An 18896-nucleotide genomic window follows, 5' to 3' on the forward strand; every position below is an offset into this window, starting at 1 on the left:
TCCTTTATTCCTTTCACTACTTGACTGGCATAACAAAGAAAAGGTTATTCTAACAGCAGCTGTAGAGAATCATGGAAGTATAAAAACTATTACCACAGTTACCAGAGATCTGCTCTCACATCACCACATATATTTAGATCCATTATGACAACCATGGTGAGGGAACAGAATGTGTGTTCTGTACACTATTGACATATTCTCCCCCTCCCCAGGAGTGGGGTACCCCTTACCCAGGTGGGGTAAAGCAAGAAAGGGCAGTATTGCCTACACAGCTTTCCAGTAGGGAAGTTGCAGTCAGTGAGGGGGGGTGGAGGGGGGTGAGGAGTCCAGCATGGTGCAAGTACAGCAACAAAGCTAATTTGGCATTCCTTTCGCTGTGTCCGCACTGCACTGACCTCCCTATTGCCTTGCCCTTACCGGCAGTGACCACTGCATGGGGAAGTCAAATAAGCACCACCACCCTGCCAGCTGCCATTCCCCACCCTCCACATTAAAAACCTAAGCCATAAGACTCTGGAAAATAAAAGAATTCAAGTAGGACCTGCCACAAAAATTTCTAGCATGAGCTGCTCCTGTTCACAGTGCGACACATCTATATCTTCTGTCAAGATACTCCACCTGAGTTTTCCATCTCCACTTCCCTAGAGATTCTGACATTCTGTGGCGGTTGAGCATGCTCAGAGTTTTGTTTTCTTAGCCCTTGCCCAATATATATATATATATATATGTATTTACTATCTATAGGTTACTTTCCACAAAGCTTGACATTTCCCAAGCATGCTGATGCCTCACTCTTGTTTCTGTCAGTAGATGTGTTTTGGCTACATACCTGCCATAACTCTTGAGTTCACTGTTAATGTGTGTGTGTGTGTGTGTGTGTGCGCGCGCGCGCCATGATGTTCATTAGCACCATTTCATGGGGGGGGGGGGGAGAGAACATATTTCCTGTTCCATTCCCCAGGTCTTAGAGATCTTTCTCTAAGTCATCCCTATGTAACACCATACTGCCCCCACCCCACTGCCCCTGGTTCTGAGGCAGGCAGCTTTGCTCACTGAAGATTTGCTGCTATTTCTGCCTTTTCTTCTTTTTTAAAGGATCACAGCCGAACAGAAGCTGTCACTAGGGGAGAGGTTCAGAATGGCATTGCAAACAGAAGCTGGTCCCCAGGAATTCATTCTCTCTCTCTCTCTCTCTCTCTCTCTCTCTCTCTCTCTCTCTCTCTCTTTCTCTCTCTCTCATTCCAACCCTATAATAAAGTTCAAACGCTTTCCAAATAAATAGACATAGCAGATTTTTAGTGAACTTTTAAAATTAGTATTTTAAAATGAATTATAATTATATGTCACAGCAGACTCCAGAGTGCTAGATTTTCTTTCTTTCTTTCTTTCTTTCTTTCTTTCTTTCTTTCTTTCTTTCTTTCTTTCTTTCTTTCTTTTTCTGGACATAGGAAAAAGAGGACTGTAAAAGCATTTCAATGCTTAAGATAGAAAAGCAAGGACAATGGATGTATCATATTCTTTCACTGAATAACTACCACCACCCGTCCCTTTTCAGATAAGAAGTAAGAGCTTTGCTTGGTGTTTGGGCTCTGTTTTGATTTTAGTAGGACTCTACCAGTGCTAGAAATGGCCTCATTGGTATAATAAATCCATTCAGTGCATTTGCCTGTCTAACTGCAAATTATTCGAGGAATGAAACTTCTGTTATGAAGATGACATCATATGGTTCTAATTACACATTAGATGAAGTTCTGTTTTCCCTCTCCCCCACTTCATCTGGTGTCTCCCCCAGCCCTCAGTAAAATCAGCCTGAGTCAAATTAGATTGGAAGGAATGGGCCAGCGACAGGCTGCTTGCACCTTTCCCTTATTCAACTCAAAACTGCTATCTCACCTATTGATTGGGGGAAAGGTTCGAAGAGGTTCATTTGAACCTAAATGTGGGTGAATCACTGAATTCCTATGGCAGTCGCTCTCAGAGGTAACCATCGCAAATCTTTACATGCATTTGCAATCCTTTAAAAGCAACAACACTAGTATCCTCTGTACTATTATTGCTATCATCATCATTGATTCATCATCTTCTAAACAACCAATTCAAGGTGATGTACCCTAAAGATATTACTGAGACTACACTTCCCTTTACCATAAATTCCAGCGGTTTCAAACAATGAGCGCTAAGAATCAGGAGCAGCACTTGGCAGTAAATCCGAAGATTACCTGCTGAAGCGCTAGAGGGGAACACCTTTTGATGTGGGTTAGTTAGTTTATAAAGTAGAAATGCCAGCTGTGCGTTTTATTGCATCTTTTCCTCTCTCTCTGTTAATCTTGTGTTTAAATATGAGACATTGACTGTTGGGTGGAGTATTTAGCAGGAAATACTCTACACAGAGTAATCATTGTTCTGCTCATGTCGCTGCATGTAGTAAATTAGCAACAGGGTCTGTTAACTGTTGTTGCTTATACTTTGCTTTGACATTGAGCTAAAACACTTGTTGCATCACTTTATATATCAAAGGTTTCACAAACTGGATTTCCAACCTTTTCTGTTAACTACTTTTTCAAAAAGTAGCCATATTATATTTCCTATAATACCTATCAAGTCCCAAGTATGGTTGCCTGTGCACATTTATTTGAACCTATTATTAGTTAATACTATTTAAATTGAGGTTGATCATTCTTGTTTCTAATTCTAACGAATTCAGTGGAATTTGCATCAAAACAATTTTGCTTGAGATTGGGGGACAATTTTTTCCCCATATTTTCTACATTTAGAATCTCTTGATTACAGCAATATTCTTAATTGTATAAAGGTAAAGGTACCCTTTGACCGTTAGGTCCAGTCGCTGACAACTCTGGGGTTGCGTGCTTATTTCGCTCCATCGGCCGATAGAGCCAGCATTTGTCCTCAGACAGCTTCCAGGTCATGTGGCCAACATGACTAAGCCACTTCTGGTGAAGCAGAACAGCACACAAAAACGCCGTTTACCTTCCCGCCGGAGCAGTACCTATTTATCTACTTGCACTTGACGTGCTTTTTAGAAGAAGTAATAAGCTACTTTAAGCAATTTTTATTGCAGTCTAACAATAATTAGAAATAAATGAGAAACATCTTTTAAAGAGATGTTTGTTCTTCTGTTTCAACTATCAGCATCTGTCACATAACCTTTTGTTCAAGAATTGGAAGTGGAAAATAATACTTAGTTTGGAGGTGTAGAAGGTTGGAAGTTAAGACGGGGGACTCAAGAGTGGGACATGGACAGTCTCTTGCATATGAGAGGCATATACTCCCTGCCCCCCTATACATTGGAGAATTACTGAAGGAAGTATTAGTTTGCACTCAGTGTCTTATCCAGTTCACAGAATGTGAAAGAGTGGCAACTTTGCACCCTTCCATTATTTTGTAACGAGAGAGGCTCTCTGGCTCTCAGACTCTTAAGCAAATTAAAACTCTTTTAATACCAGGAACCTAAGCAGGGGTGGGTGGTTGTTGTTGGTTTTTTAAAAAATGTACCAGGATTTTTTAAGAGAAGGCTGAAAGCAGCAGGAGAGACCCAGTTCTCTCCTTGTCTCTCATATTTTGAGGGAACCAACTTCAGATATCTTGCCCAAGGGGACTCAGAAACATAGGTGCAGAAGTCCTCCTGTCATCAACTCCAAACCTTGAGGGGCATGTGCTCACTTGTGAATTATATTCCTGGCATGGTGAATGAAGGAAGAGGAGGGTATTACTCAAGCGTACAAATGAGACACCAGGTCAGAGCAAAGAGGAATGTTCCCTCCACATGGGATACTCAGTGCCACTGGAAAGACTTGTGACCCCCCTATCTCTGTGTCAATAAGAGAGAGCTTAAAACATCCCCCCCAAAAGCACATGTTGTAAATTACTATGATAAATCTATCATAGTTATTTACAACATGTGCTTTGGGGGGTGTTTTAATGCTGGTCCTCCATTTTTAATAAGAGGTTGTAACTTTGATTTTGTATATTACTATATTTTTCTGAATTTTGTACATTGCTTGGGGGGGGGCGTTGTTTGGGCCCTGAACTTCAGCTTATAAATAATGATGCAAGGCTTGGGGAATATGACAAGATGAGGAAAGGGTGAAAGATGAAGCTCTCAGCAAAGCTGGGTTTGGCTTGCTTATCCTTCCTTGCTTCTGTGAGCCTGATGGCTTCTCTGTGCAAGGAGCACTCACTGCACCTATAGTCAGAGTAGCCAGATGACATAAAGTCACATGCTATCGGCTGGTCAGCAGTTTAGCATCCTTGCCTAATGCAAATCAATCTGATCATGCTGCTAACTTCAGAGTGGAAAGTCTTGGTTTTTTTTAATTTTTGAGGGGAATGGATTAGAATTGGCCATTAATAGTACTTTAAAAAAATACTAAGCACAATAAGAGATCTCTTTTTAAAAATAAAATAAAATGCTAAAACAATGAAATACTCCTGGGAATAAGCACGTTGTGAAATTGAATTGACAGCTCCTATTATCTAGCCCAGAAGAACGTCTGCGTGTATAAAAAGTGCTAAGTACTGTGAGTAGGTGGATGCAAAAATGGTCTTTTTTTAATTCAGGTTTTTGAATTCTTCCTGTATTGGACTTCTGATATTTTAATAATAGCTGGTTATGTCAACAAAACAGCTGACCCCCGCAATAAAAAGGTACAAGTTATTGTAAGCTGCAATCTTGCTGAGGCTTCTTAGAGTCCATTGACTTTAACGGGATTTAATAGCTTATTTGTGAACAGAATTGCAGCCTTAGGGTACAATCAACTGCCAGTTTTTCCACCTTCCCTTTTGCCTCTCACTCAGGTTCCTCTGTACACATAAGTTTTCTTCTTCTGACCACCTCTTCATGTCAGAAATTGCGGGAAAGTTGTTTTTGTCTAATAGGCTCCACCTAGATGTGTCTTAGGGACGCGGGTGGTGCTGTGGGTTAAACCACAGAGCCTAGGACTTGCCAATCAGAAGGTCGGTGGTTCGAATCCCCGCGACGGGGTGAGCTCCCATTGCTCGGTCCCTGCTCCTGCCAACCTAGCAGTTCGAAAGCACGTAAAAGTGCAAGTAGATAAATAGGTACCACTCAGGCGGGAAGGTAAACAGTGTTTCTTTGTGCTGCTCTGGTTTGCCAGAAGTGGCTTAGTCATGCTGGCCACATGACCCGGAAGCTGTACGCCGGCTCCCTTGGCCAATAAAGCGAGATGAGCGCCGCAACCCCAGAGTCAGTCACGACTGGACCTAATGGTCAGGGGTCCCTTTACCTTTACCTTAGATGTGTCTTATGCTCCTCATATCTCAGTTAATATGAGATGCTGAGGGGCCTCAGTTTAGAATGGGTAGCTTTCCTGAGACACAATGCACTTAGCTTGATAGCAGCCCACTGAGCAGAGGAGCAGCCTGGTTTGGAAGCAGCTAGCATGACCAGTAGTCAAGGTTAATGGCAATTGTATTCCAACAACAACTTGAGGGCTGTGGGTTTTCTACCTTGGGCTGCACTGTGCAATATCGCAGCCTTTACATCCTAGGCAGATGGGAGTATCCATATCTCTTCTGGGAATTCTGTTTAGTTATAAGTCACTTTCGGTTGCCCTGGACAATATAAAGCAACTAACAAATTTAATAAATAGACACTGCTTAATCATAGACACCGGTAATCATTGTACTAGCAGTGTTTAGAGCAGGTAATAAGATGCCTGACCACAGTGCAACGCAAAGTTGAACCCAATGAATGAGCTTCAGTTAACTCTTTGTTGAATTGTGGCCCCTGTGGAGTTGGCCCATTGGAATTAATGACAATGACACTAAGTTACTACATGCAGGTTCCACTGTCTAAACACAGTGCATTCCCAGGAAATCATTCATTTGGTGACCGTTCACATAACAAGCTGATGATTTCCATTATTTTCTATGGGAAAATTTCTAATCTGTGATTTGTCCGATCTCTCTCCTTCCTTGGTTTCTGCCCCAAACTGCTGCAGTCAACCAGCAAAAACAGAGGAAAAACTACTTCCTGTCTGATCTCTCACGCTGCCTGATTTGTCTGATATCTCTGCCGCCATGATTTTTGCCCAGTATGCCTGTCTCGCAACCAGCAAAACACAAATAAGTAAGGTAGTGGGGAAACTCAGGTAGTGTGGGTATCTGAATCAGCTGTTCGTGTAGCAAGGTTTAGATATAATTCTTTGGGTTTGGATAACTGAAATTTCAGATAATGAGTGTTCCAATAGCAGGACCTGTATGTAATGTCCATTAATTTCAGTGGGTCTTACTCTGTTAAATACCAATTGTGGTGGTGGTGGTGGATTACTGCTAAAGGAAAGGATAACAAATTCACTACTTTGAACCCTAGAAACGTGTTTAAATGATGCATACTATGCACATTAAATAATGTGAATGGCATGCACTTGAAAAAAGCCTTGTTTCATCTCTCCCTGGTGTCACTGGAACATGAGTCAACCTGTTTAAGGCTTATTCCATGCAAAAGAGAAGAGGAAGTGAACTAGTGTATACAAGCGAATGAAGGATTAGTGATGAGATAATATGAAAAATTAAATGGGAACATGGTTGCTGGCATTTGTAACTGCATTTTTATTAGTGCTACCTGAACTGTGAATTAGAACAACCAAATTACAGAGCACCTCACAGGACTGGAAGAGGGAGGTATTGTGCAAATACCAAGAGAGTAGAGCATTGTTAGGCACAGCTGTCTGGCGTTCAGATCAAGCTTAGGCGCTCCCTTCTCCTCATAGCAAAATACTTTTGCTTGCAAAGGAAAATGCTATAGTGCTGCTGGTACATCATTTCCAACTGTTAATACATTGGTCTCTCATATTATAATTTGAAGCATGGTATGTTCCATCAAATTTTATTACTGTTGAAAAACTTGTTTACGCTAAATTAAAGAAATGAAAGATACAGACCCACCATAACTGGTTCAATTTTGTAGTTGTACTAGTTAGCTTTCTTGCAGTAGAGGAAATACATAAGGCCCAGTCCTGTTCATCAATTAGTTTACCAATTGGGCCAATATGAGAAGTGGCCTGCCGGCAAGTTCTGTTGCCACACATACCACTTCCTTTGCAAACATTTTGCTTTCAGATGTCATTGAAGGATGATGGGTGAGCCATTTCAGTCAATAATTGTGTGTGTGTGTGTGTGTGTGTGTGTGTGTGTTTAAAGGTTTGTATTAGGTATGCTTTTATAATTGTAAGTTGCTTTGATACCTTTTGTCCTGGGGCATCCTTCTGTGCAGTAGTAGCACAGTTGGATTCTGTGCCTGAGGAATATTCTGTAGTGCACTGCAGTGGAACCAATGATCTGAGAGTATAACATGACTTCAAAGGTTCTTACATTCTGACATAAAATTAGGTGAATTTTAACTGCAGATTTTGCTGTTTCCTTAGCCATAAACTCACATCACCTGTTCCAAAATATTAGTGAACAAACTGTTTGGTATTTATACTTTTCACCACACTTCAGTCATGTACCTGCACATAATGTACACGCTGGGGGGGGGGGGAGGTAATTTGGCACAATGACCAGAGGGTGAAATTCTACTTTGGTACTTAGAAGTTGCATGTTTGTCATGTTCCTTACATCCACTAGCAGAAATTCCCGAACCACAGAATATGTGTCTCTTATATCTGGGAGGTAGTATAACAAATACGGAAAAACAAACTAGGGTCACGGTTCAGGCAAAATATAACAATCCTCCTTATTCGGGATTGAAGCTGGGAATCTGTGAACATACTGAATGCTCTTTAACTGCTGTTGCACTTTATACTGTAAGTGTTTTTCTTAGTGGGTGGGTCTGGATGATAGCCAAGTGGAAATTTTCACAGCACTGCAGAATTGTACAGTGCACTTATTGCTTCAGATTGTACAGTACCATGCAGACTTATGATGTATTCCAAATAACAGCTCTGACCATGCACACGCTTATGTGTGGGTGGCCCCTTCACCCCTGCGTACTAAATGAAGCACAGATATAATGCCGATATCGTGACAATATAAAGCCCCACCTTTGCGGATTACTTTCCTGTAGTGGAGCCATATGTGTTTTATGTGTTTACCAAGCAAGTCCCATCTCAGCTGTGGTGGCATGGAAATTGAAACTGCAAGCACAGCCAGTCATTAAACTTGGGAGCCAGGAGTGAGATTCCCAGTCTTAATTACATTTGTTCCTTTAAGCTTATAGAAACTTATTGACAATTTGCATACAGATTTTCTTACTCAAAAAATGTTCTATTTTATTTGAAAGAGAGCACCACTGAGGGCCTGTGAACAATCCAGCAATGCCTGCAAATTCTTCAAGGTGAAGGATAATCTGGGACTCCCAACTGACGACAGTGAATGTTGTGAGTAAGCTATACAATAATCATTACTGAATACTTCCTCTGTAAATATTTTTGACATTGAATAATTACAATAAAAAGAGGATAGCTTTCCTGACACCCAAGACTTATTTGGTGGTGCCTTTCAGTTATTTTGAGAGCGCCATTCACTTCATTACTACTTGAAACCATAATTATTGAATTATTTAATGTAATGATGTAATAGTGTGTGGTGTTCCCTATTTTTCATATAGGACATGTTTTCCTTTCAATCCTCCACTCACATTGTAACACTTTTCCTTGGAGGGCATTTCTCTCACACGCGAATAACCAGCTCAATCTCTTAGATATGAACTGTACGAAGATTCACAAAACAAATAGCTAGAAGTGTTCTATGTCTTGGTACACCTGCCAATTTATGATTCCTTAAAGAACTGAAATTTTATTCAGATGTAATACGTAATATTGAATAATACAGCAGATGTATTTCAGCAGTAAAAATGTGATGCCAGAAAGTGACATATATATGAACAAGGTTTTGTTTGTCTTAGCTGTTAAAATATACACAATTATTTTACAAGTGGCAACCATTACAGGCACATCCAAATGACACGTGTTCGCCAATGCATGGGTACTTTTGGACCCAGAAGAGGTCAGAACAGAGGCGGGGCATAGGAGGGCGGGGCACACTTATATGAGCTCCGCCAATGTGGGGCAGGAGACGGGAACAGAACCCCCATACAAAATGGTCACCGCCTGTATATGAATTTCATCTCTGACTCTCAAGAAGGCAGCAGTACTTGGCATCTAGCTCTACTTCCAGAGACTAATAATGCTAACTTCACACATATGTATTTGGGGGCATGTCTCCCTGACTTCTGCCTGCAAGGAATTGAGTTTACTAGTTAAGTATGGTGCAGTCCTAAATAATACTGGGAATAAGACCTATTCAACTCGGTGGAATTTCCTTCTGAAAAAAGCAAACATAGGATCAGGGTGTAAGGCTGCAGTCCTGTGCACACTTATGTCATTGAAGGCAGCAAAATGTAACTTCTAAGTAAACATGCATGATATCAGGATACATGTGTCTCACCTAATGTGGTGGTTGTGGTCTTTTTTCTTTAGATAATGTCTATGAGGCAGAGCAATGCTAGACTTCTTTTTCTTACAATGATAGTATTTTTCAGCATCATGGTTATCAAGCTGTAAATTTTACCATTGCTATATAAACCCTTATCTGTTAAAATTTTACAGCTTAGTGATTTAAAACAGCAACAACTATGGGCAAAAGTTCATACAGCATCTGAGTTCTTAACTTAGAAATATGTGTTCATATTATGCTTGTTAAGTGGTTAATCCTGCTGACAAATCTGGAATTCATGACAATGAAATGGGGGTTGCTAATTTTTCTAAAGGGTGTTCCATAGCTAAGGGTTGGACTGATGTTTTCATTTCTGGGGTGAATGCAATCAATTTCAGTTTCAGCTAAAGCATTTCTGCCTCTTACCTATAATTACATCATTTCACCACCAGACACAATGCAGAGCCAAATCTCATTTTAAAATACTGCTTGGAGCCAAATCCATCTAGAAATTATTTGTTTACAAAGCAGCATCTTTTTTCTCTAACTTACACCCTCCATCCTCCTTTGGATGGTAGCAAATATATTTGGCTACAAATTTAGCATTGTGAGATCCCAACCATCTGCTAAGGAAGAACACAATTTTATTTAGAAAAATAATGCACATGGTGTTATGCTTCCTTTTATACATGCAAGATAGGTCTAGGTATTAGCTCAGATGGTTGGTGTCCACTGCACCTGGCAGGGCTGCTAGGGAGTCATGAGGACATGGCCAATGAGGCCGTGGCTCATGACCAGTTGTTCTGGTTTTCTTCCCATTTGTCTCCTTTGCAAAGATACTCTGGACACTTAAGCATTGATGCTATACGAATCCTTAGCACCTAACAAATTTGGAAAGTGCCCTACTTCGGTTTGGGTCCCTGCTGTCAGTGTTCTTTCTCTGTTGGGAGAAAGGTTGTGGGGGGGCACCTTTTCTGATTCCTTGTCATCCTCCTTTGCAATGAAACAAGTGGACACTTAAACACTTACAATTTCATTTTAAAAAATGAACTAGTTCTGGTTCAAGATAATCCTTTTCAAAAAGGAATTAGTTGCCGTTCCTGCTCATCCTTTAACAAAACAAACTAGTTCAGATCAGGTTCAGCCATAATATGTTTGTGGTTCATAAAAAGTAAAGTTCACTGTTTGCAAAATATTTTCAGTATTCAAAATGTTATAAGCTGCTATACTGAAGTACATGGTCCAAAAGTTAAATCAGGGGCTATGGGTAACTAATAAGATGTATTACAGATGTATGTCAGCCTTTGAAGCTTTCCCCATAATTGTATTTTCATGCTAGAAAATGCTTACGCTGTTCAGTTTGTGCCAACCACACAGCTGTTAAAGGCACAAGGTATTGTCTGCTTTGTTCCTGGTCCCTGCAAGCTGCTCCTGTTGGAAGAGACTGCATCTCTTCAGCAGGGCAGATAAGGAAATGCCTCACATACCTTTCTTTGGATTGCTTAGCAACAGTAACTGAGCGTCCTTGGTAGCAACAGACCTCACCTGCCAAATAAGCTTTAGAATATTGCCTCTAGTTTTGCTTTCTAACTTTCTTTTTCCTTCTTTTCTGATTGACTTTGTTTATATTATGAAAGCTAAGAGTCCAGGCCGCTTGCTGGGGGGGGGATTGGGAGAGAATGAATGTGAGGCTGAATTAGAAAACATTCAGAGTTCTACCCAAAATTCATCTTTAGTTCACCTGGCAATTATGGCAGCTACTTCAGAGATTTCTGAACTAGTTCAGTGAACTTCACTAAACTGATTTAGTTCATCCCAAACACTGGTTCTTCAACTTTATACAGTGGACTTAGACTGTTTTGTTATCCCGTTTCCCCAGGGAATTATTTCTCTGTGAATTATAGTTTTAGATCTAGAAGTTCCAGACTTATTTGGGGGAACTGGCATAACACTGATACATGCTTTAATGTAGATAAGGTAAAGGTAAAGGGAGCCCTGACCATTAGGTCCAGTCGTGGCTGACTCTGGGGTTGCGGCGCTCATCTCGCTTTATTGGCCGAGGGAGCCGGCGTACAGCTTCCGGGTCATGTGGCCAGCATGACTAAGCCGCTTCTGGCGAACCAGAGCAGCGCACGGAAATGCCGTTTACCTTCCTGCCGGAGCGATACCTATTTATCTACTTGCACTTTGACGTGCTTTCGAACTGCTAGGTTGGCAGAAGCTGGGACAGAGCAACAGGAGCTCACCCTGTCGTGGGGATTCGAACCACCGATCTTCTGATCGGCAAGTCCTAGGCTCTGTGGTTTAACCCACAGCGCCACCCGCGTCCCTGATAATTGTCAGGCCCGGTCACTGAACAAGTCCATGTGCTGTGTAGACGGTGTCACGTTTGATTCCTGTACTAAATGGCAGAGAGCCATGCACACATTTTTTCTATACACACCATTTCACTTGTACAGCATTGGCAGCCATAGAGTCCCAATAGAGTATGGCAAAAATCTTTATGCAGTGACATAAAAAAGAAAGTGTTAATTCACATTTTGCAAGGCGTTTTGAATGCAGGAAGTACTCCTGCCATGGACCTTGAGAATGGCATGTTGTGGGTCTCTTGGGAGAACTGTCAGCTTTTTACCATGGCAGAATGAATGGAAAGTTTTGACACAGTTTGAAATTTTGAATTAGTCTGCTTCTAAACTTGTTTGCATCTGTTTACAGGCTCACTTCGTGCCTTTTTTTTTTTTAACAGAAACTGCAGACTGCCGAGAGAGGCAGGGCATCCATATGTCTCTGTTCTTGTAAGCAACTCTCTTCTGTGAACCACCTCGTATTTTTAGGGATGGGGCAGAAAGAGCAGGAATTGCAGTTATTTGAAAAACGCAGTCTCTGAAAAGGCAGTGATTTATTCTCAGGCATTATTCTTGATTAAGAGCCACAGACAGCTGCTGCTTGCCTTTAAATAGGCATAGCTCTGTAGGCATGCTGTACATCAGGGTTCAAGGGACTAATAGATCTCTGCCAAAATCATAAGTATTTAACACCAAGTGAATAATAACTCAGAATGCCTTGTTTGCTGGTTTCTGGTTTGTGTCCTGTGCTTCCAGTACGGAGCAGAAGTTCTCATTTGTTTTGAGCTTTACCAGTCATATGGCCTAAGACCCAACAAATTTGAGTTGTATTTTGCATATCTTTGTTTTCCTCCCAGGTAGAAATGAAGGAAAGCAAAACAGTAGAAAAAGGAAAGATATCACACTGCTTATATGGCTGTTTTACCCCAATCAGTAAGCTGTTAATGAAGTAGATGGCTAACCAGGAAAAGAAACCAGTTTCACATTCACTCCAGAAAGCAATAAAAGAAACACTACTCTTAAGTAGGCTTCACCTGACAGCAAGTCCCATGGACATCAGGGAATATGTTTTCAAGCAGCTAACGATCAGGCTCCAAGTCTTAGTTTGGGCTGAATATTAATGAATATTAATGATTCAGTAGTTGCTTAAAACAAGCAACATAAACCCTTCCAAAGATTCAGTGGAATATTTTGTTCTAAAAAAAAGTGGATGTTTATTTGATTACATTACACAGATCTACCTTTAGAAACCATACCTTATGGTGCATAAAAATGTAATGTTGGGAAAGCAATAAACATTCCTGCTTTGGAGAAAAAACCTATTGCAAAGCTAATCTTACAATGGCTTTGTATTATCTTATAATTCTCAATGGACCATTTGAACCTGGTAAATTCCTTCACCATTCCTGTGATTCTTTTCTTGTGAAATTCTGAAAATCTTCTAGAAGGCAGGCTGTTCTTAGTATTGATCTGTGAAGTCTTTCCATGAAAATCAAGAGGAAGAATTGGGATTAATACTGTTGCACTCCACCCCTATTTCTGAACAGTGTTGGATCCCAAGGGTTCCAGTTGCTTTCCCAGGGTTCGTGTTTCCTTTTGGAATGAGGGACAGTGGAGACTGTGGTGTCTTGATGATACATGGTTTATTTACACATACCTACAGCCTGAGCCTATGATGGAGGGGTTCGCAGCATTAACAAACACCCCAATAGGGTCTTGCTTCCCCCATTGCTGCAGCCTTGGATTGAAACAGACGTCAAACATTGCTCTGTAACTCTGTCTTATCTCAGCTTGCTGCTTTGCCTCTTTAGCTCTCATCACTCTGACTCTGCCCTCAACTCTGGCTTTGCCTGTTGAGAGAGGGGCTAGTTTGGCTATTCCCATGAGTAGAAAGCTTGCTGGATTCAGGGATTAGAGGGTCTGGCATACAGCTCGACACCATACCAAAGCTCACAACAGTACCATAAATATGACTGCATAACCAGCTGTTTAATTGTTAGAAGCACTTGTTGATTTTACCCGTGGTATAGCTATTGGGAAAGCACCCTTAAAGTTCAGGGATCTAATGGTCAGGGGTCCCTTTACCTTTCAGTCCCATTTACGCAGAAGTGATCCCAAGAAGGTAATGCATAGGATTGCAGCCTTTGAAAATGCTTTGCCTCACAATAGCTCAAATGTACTCTGATCTGCTTCTGATTGTAAACATTGTGTTCATCGGGGGGGGGGGGGAGTGCCAATCAGTTTGACATTCTAGTGTAACTTATTGTCATCCCTATAGTAGTGTTTACTCCAGGGAGTTTAAAACGGCTACGGCAATAAAATCTTTAGGCAGGTAGCCTGCTATCCCAACTAAATGCTCTGTTTGCTGTTAGGAGTCCCTATCCAAACAAGTTCAATGGCATTGATGTGTAAGTCCATGAAGACCTAGTAGGAGAAATACTATTCAGTTGAGAATAACGTGCTTGCTCACATCCATTTGAGGTCTGTTTACAGCCTTTATAATATCTGACTGCAAACTCTTGGGTGCATTGGGTAGGGATGTTAGATGATCTCATGCACACTTGATGGTGTTGGTACTATCTGTATTTCTTCAGAATGAGTCTTATGTTTCTGGTTGTGTCAGGTATGATGCTTAGAGTTACAGGTGCTGATAATGTTTCAGAGGGATCTGATGGCACAGAGGTCAGGAGGGAGGCAGAGAGAAAGGAAAGCAGCTACCTTGATTGCTCTTGGCTCTTTTGGCTGTTCAGCATGTAGAAATGAAGAGGCAGGCTAGGTAATTTAAGGAGATGCCCTTATTTCACACTTCTCCCAGAATGATGTTTTCCAGCCACCTTTCAAATAATAGAACAACCTCCCCCTCCGTTATCTTTAAGGTTTACTGTATATCCATCTTTACTAAGTTCTAGGGGCAAGACAATGTTTTGTAAATACTTGCAATTTTACTTTTTAGAAAATGAATTTATTTATCTAGTAGAGTAGATGCTATTCCTAGCTATTTATTGTAAGCTTACTGTTTCACAGGCATAGGTAAATCTCATTTTGAACTACTAGGAATCTAAAATTGCTTTCTATCGGTATTACGTTTGTTGTTGTACTGCTGTTTTGACATCCCAAAACACAAATCAAAGCTCTCAAGTCATCTTGTTGACTACTGCAGCTTTCTCTCCTAAATCCTCCTACTCTTGGGCAGCTCTCAGTCAAGTCAAAACAAAACTATTTTCTTTCTTGCTAACTTCATATCATCTCCTTTCCCCCAATTTGCCATTATGCATTATCTGAAGGGTGATGTGATAAGAAACCTCCCACCACTCCAGGTGTAGGAACTGCATGGCATTCAGATTTTCTGTAACTTATCAATGTTCCCAGATATGCAGAGCATCAAGAACTCTCAGGGATGTTTAGATGATTTGGTCACATGGAGTTGATAATTCTGTTAGCTTTCTTCAAAGTGGAAGCCTCTTTGCACCCATAACAAAACCCAGGCACTCTTGAAGGAAACTGATTTTCTAGACCCATTTGAATCAGGGTTTAGGCCCAGTTTTGGCACAGAAATAGCTTTGGTCGCCCTGTATGATGACCTCTGTCGGAAGAGAGATAGGGGAAATGTATCCTTGCTAATTCTCCTCAACATCTCAGCAGCTTTCAATATCATTGACCATGGTATCCTTCTGGATTGGCTGTCCAAGTTAGGGGTGGCACCACTATGTGGTGGGTCTGGTCCTACTTGGATGGTCATTTCCAGAGGGTGATGCTTGGGGACTGCTCTTCAGCCCCATGGAGCCTTCCATGCGGGTTTCCTCTGGGTTCAATTTTTATGCCCCATGCTGTGTAATATCTGCAAGAAACCACTGAGTGGGGTCATCCCGATTTTTGGAGTACGCCATAAGCAATATGCTGATGACACATTCCTTTACTTCTGAAGGTGTGGCAATGGATGTTCTGGACTGTGGTCTTTCCTTGATAATTGCACTGGATGACAGCCAATAAATTGAAGCTCAGTCCAGATAAGACAGAGGCACTGTTAGTGGTTCACTAGAGCGGATGGATGGGAGGTTACCTGCTCTTGATGGGGTTAACATTCCTTCTGAAGGAGCAGGTGTGCAGCTTTCTATTTCTATACATGTCCCTATCTTCATCCTAAGTCTTGCTTTATGCATTGCTGTAGAACAGGGTTTCCCCAACTTGGGTCCCCAGCTGTTTTTGGACTACAGCTCCCATCATCCCAAGCTAGCAGGACCAGTAGTCAGGGATGATGGGAATTGTAGTTCAAAAACAGCTGGAGACCCAAGTTGGGGAAACCCTACTGTAGAAACAGATGTTCCTTGTTTAGTCATTTCTGACTTTAAGCTACCTTCCTATACATCCAGCACACAGGAATTAGCTTTTCAGTGGCCATACCTCAAAGCTCATTGAGTCTTTTTGTTATATCCACTTATTGTGCAGCATTCCAGTTATAACCACTGCCTACAACACTATTTCTGTAAGTATTGTTCTGAGCGGTGTGAATTTGTTTCATCAAAACTTTAGCCTTTTGGTTCAGCGTTAACTGGTTTAGCACAATTTTCCTTCTGTTTACGGCTGCAACAATTGACAACAGAACAGTAACAATGCTCTTTGTGACAATAGTGTTATTGAGGGATTTGTACTATATTTTAGGGACGCTGTTGCTCTTGAAAGCTGTGACTTCGTCTGCTTTCAGTACTCGTACAATATGATGGACAAAGAGAGCAGTGTGTTGAGGACTTGGAGAAACTTGGGCTGTATGCACTCCATATATTTAAAGCACAACCCCTCCTGGGAACTGTAGTTTGTTAAGAGTCCTGGGAACTGTAGCACTGTTAAGAGTAAATTGCAGTTCCTAGGGGGCATGCTTTAAATTTATTGTGCTTGTACAGCCCTGCACACATTGTGATAGCTCCCCTTGGGGGAGGAAAATGGGTATTAAAAACAGATTTTAAATAATAGCAATAATCATATTGAAACCTACTTAGTTTTAATCTGGGTGTGCTTTTCTTAATCAGTTTATACAATGCCAACCTACAGGTGAGCTTGTGCTTCTTCTTGCTTCCTCTGGTGTGAAGTCATCCATACCATCCATTTCCTGCAGAGTCCCTCAGTTCTGTCTCACATAGTTCTGCCTTCTCTTTCTTATTTATTTCATTTATGCAAAAATATTTATTACCTGTTCTTCATCAACACAGATACCAGGGCAGTATTCAGAAGGGAGGCTAAAATGCTCCCTGATGTCTCCCGAGCTCTCTTGCAATAACCCCGCCAGTGACTGAAATGGTGTTTGGAATCTCTTGAAAAGCTGTTTTCCTGGGATGTGGGAACATGACGGTTTGATCAAACAGGGAGGAGATGAAAGATGTCAGGAAAGCATCCAGAATTGTAGGCTGACATCTGATGCCTATCTTCCTTGTATTTCCCTCACTGTAGATTGAAATACTGCTGTATTTTTAAGTCTATGAATACTGGAAATCCTTGCATTGTGTTTGATTTTTTGTTCCCATGTTCTTCTAGATCTCCTCCATCTCATTTTCTTGGCTTTTTTTTCAGTTACCATGTTCCATAATGCCCCACCCTCTTGAACAACTGTCTTGAGTTATATTCCTTTTTGTGAATAATCTCTAATCTCTGGCCTAGACATGTTAATCTTTCTGCTAATAAAATAATCAGCCATATTGTCCCTGGAAGATTTCCAGTTTCTCAGAGCTCAGTCATTCTTACTAGAACATAGCCTTCAGCCTGCACCCCAGCCTTAGGCATACAGGATGTTTTGAAAATTATGATGCCTCTTAACCATTTGAATGTTTAGCCCTTGGTTCTGAATAGTGCTTATACAAATATGCAAGTGATGCCTTGAACCCAAGATACTTTCCTCTTTTAGAATGTGCATTGCTGCAATGGTAATGATTTTCCAGCTTAAGAACTCTGCTTTGGATCTTTCAATAACATTTTGCAAGGCCCTTTCACCTTCCTGATCCATTTACATCTGTCCATCTTGGCCAATTTTATTTTGTTGATTCTATTTAGTGGCCTAGTTTACTTGTTGCAAGCCATAGTTAAGCTAAACTATGGTTTAAATGTGAACATGCAGCATGCTGTTGCACACAGCTGAAATTGCAGGCACTTTGTTCCTGCCCCACTCCAAGGTTTATTTGGGGAAAGCAAACCAAAAGACAAAACCCAAGTCCAGATCATAGCATAGTTCCCAACATGAATGGGAGAGGAATGAAGCTGCACAATTTCAGCCTGCACCCCAGAAGGTTGTGCATTCACATTTAAACCATAGTTTAGCTTAACTATGGTTTAAAATGGTAAGTGAATGAGGCCAGTGCGTATTTTCATAATATCACCAGCAAAAGTATAATTGGCTTGGTCTGTGTCTCTCCACAGCATCAATGTATCTTCTGCATTCAACAGAAGAGGGGGGAAAGTATAGGTTTTTTAAAAATCTGCTTAATAGACACTATTCTTTCTCGCATGTCTTACCCAATTCCGTGCAACAAAGATAAGCTCAGAGATCTATTTCTGCATCTTCCCCTTCATTCTGTAAGGAAAGCTGCCCCAAGAAAGCATATATAAATGCTTTGATATTTACAATCACCTACCTGGCATTCTGTTTGACAAACTAGCATGAGTTCAGTCTCTCTGCTTGGCCCAGACGAAATGAGAAGGATCAAAGTCTAGAAAAATTGGCAGAGGAAGGACGTTTTGGCAGCGATCAACCCAGCAGTTGTCTGGGCCAAAGCAGTTAAAGCTGCCGCAAAGCTATGGAAAATCGCTAGATTTTTGGATGACAGGATGAGTAGATAGGGTGGGGGCAGGTGCGAGAAAATAGTGAAGGTACAGCAAACAAGCCAGGTTTAATGACTGTACTGAAATATGCTGAGGGAAGTTGAAGAATGGTATAATGGACCTCTGTGTAGTTGCAAGCAGGCCTGAGAGGAGAGAAGAAAAGATTGAATTATTTGTACAATGGTCTCATAGCATTTAGCAGAAATGCCTATTTCTTGAGAACTTATTGTGACATGTTACAATATACAAACCCTCCAAGTGTCCCTATTTTCCAGGGACAGTCCCGGATTTACAGAAGCCGTCCTGGTTTCTGATTTGATCCTTGAATGT

At 41.1% G+C, this 18896-nt stretch overlaps 1 protein-coding gene across 23 annotated transcripts in view; it reads left to right on the forward strand.

Annotated features, from left to right (window-relative positions):
* Positions 1-18896, forward strand: part of ATXN1 (ataxin 1) — a 208495-nt gene that overhangs the window by 135943 nt on the left and 53656 nt on the right. For 22 of the 23 annotated variants that reach the window (XM_081206296.1, XM_081206298.1, XM_081206295.1 and 19 more), the window contains one exon: positions 8264-8360. The exons of the other annotated variant lie outside the window; for it this stretch is intronic. The gene's annotated coding sequence lies outside the window, so the exon portion shown is untranslated. The remainder of the gene's footprint in view (positions 1-8263; positions 8361-18896) is intronic. 23 annotated transcript variants of the gene reach the window in all.

This window comes from Podarcis bocagei, assembly GCF_964188305.1.
Source record: "Podarcis bocagei genome assembly, chromosome: 8".
Lineage (NCBI taxonomy): Eukaryota > Metazoa > Chordata > Lepidosauria > Squamata > Lacertidae > Podarcis > Podarcis bocagei.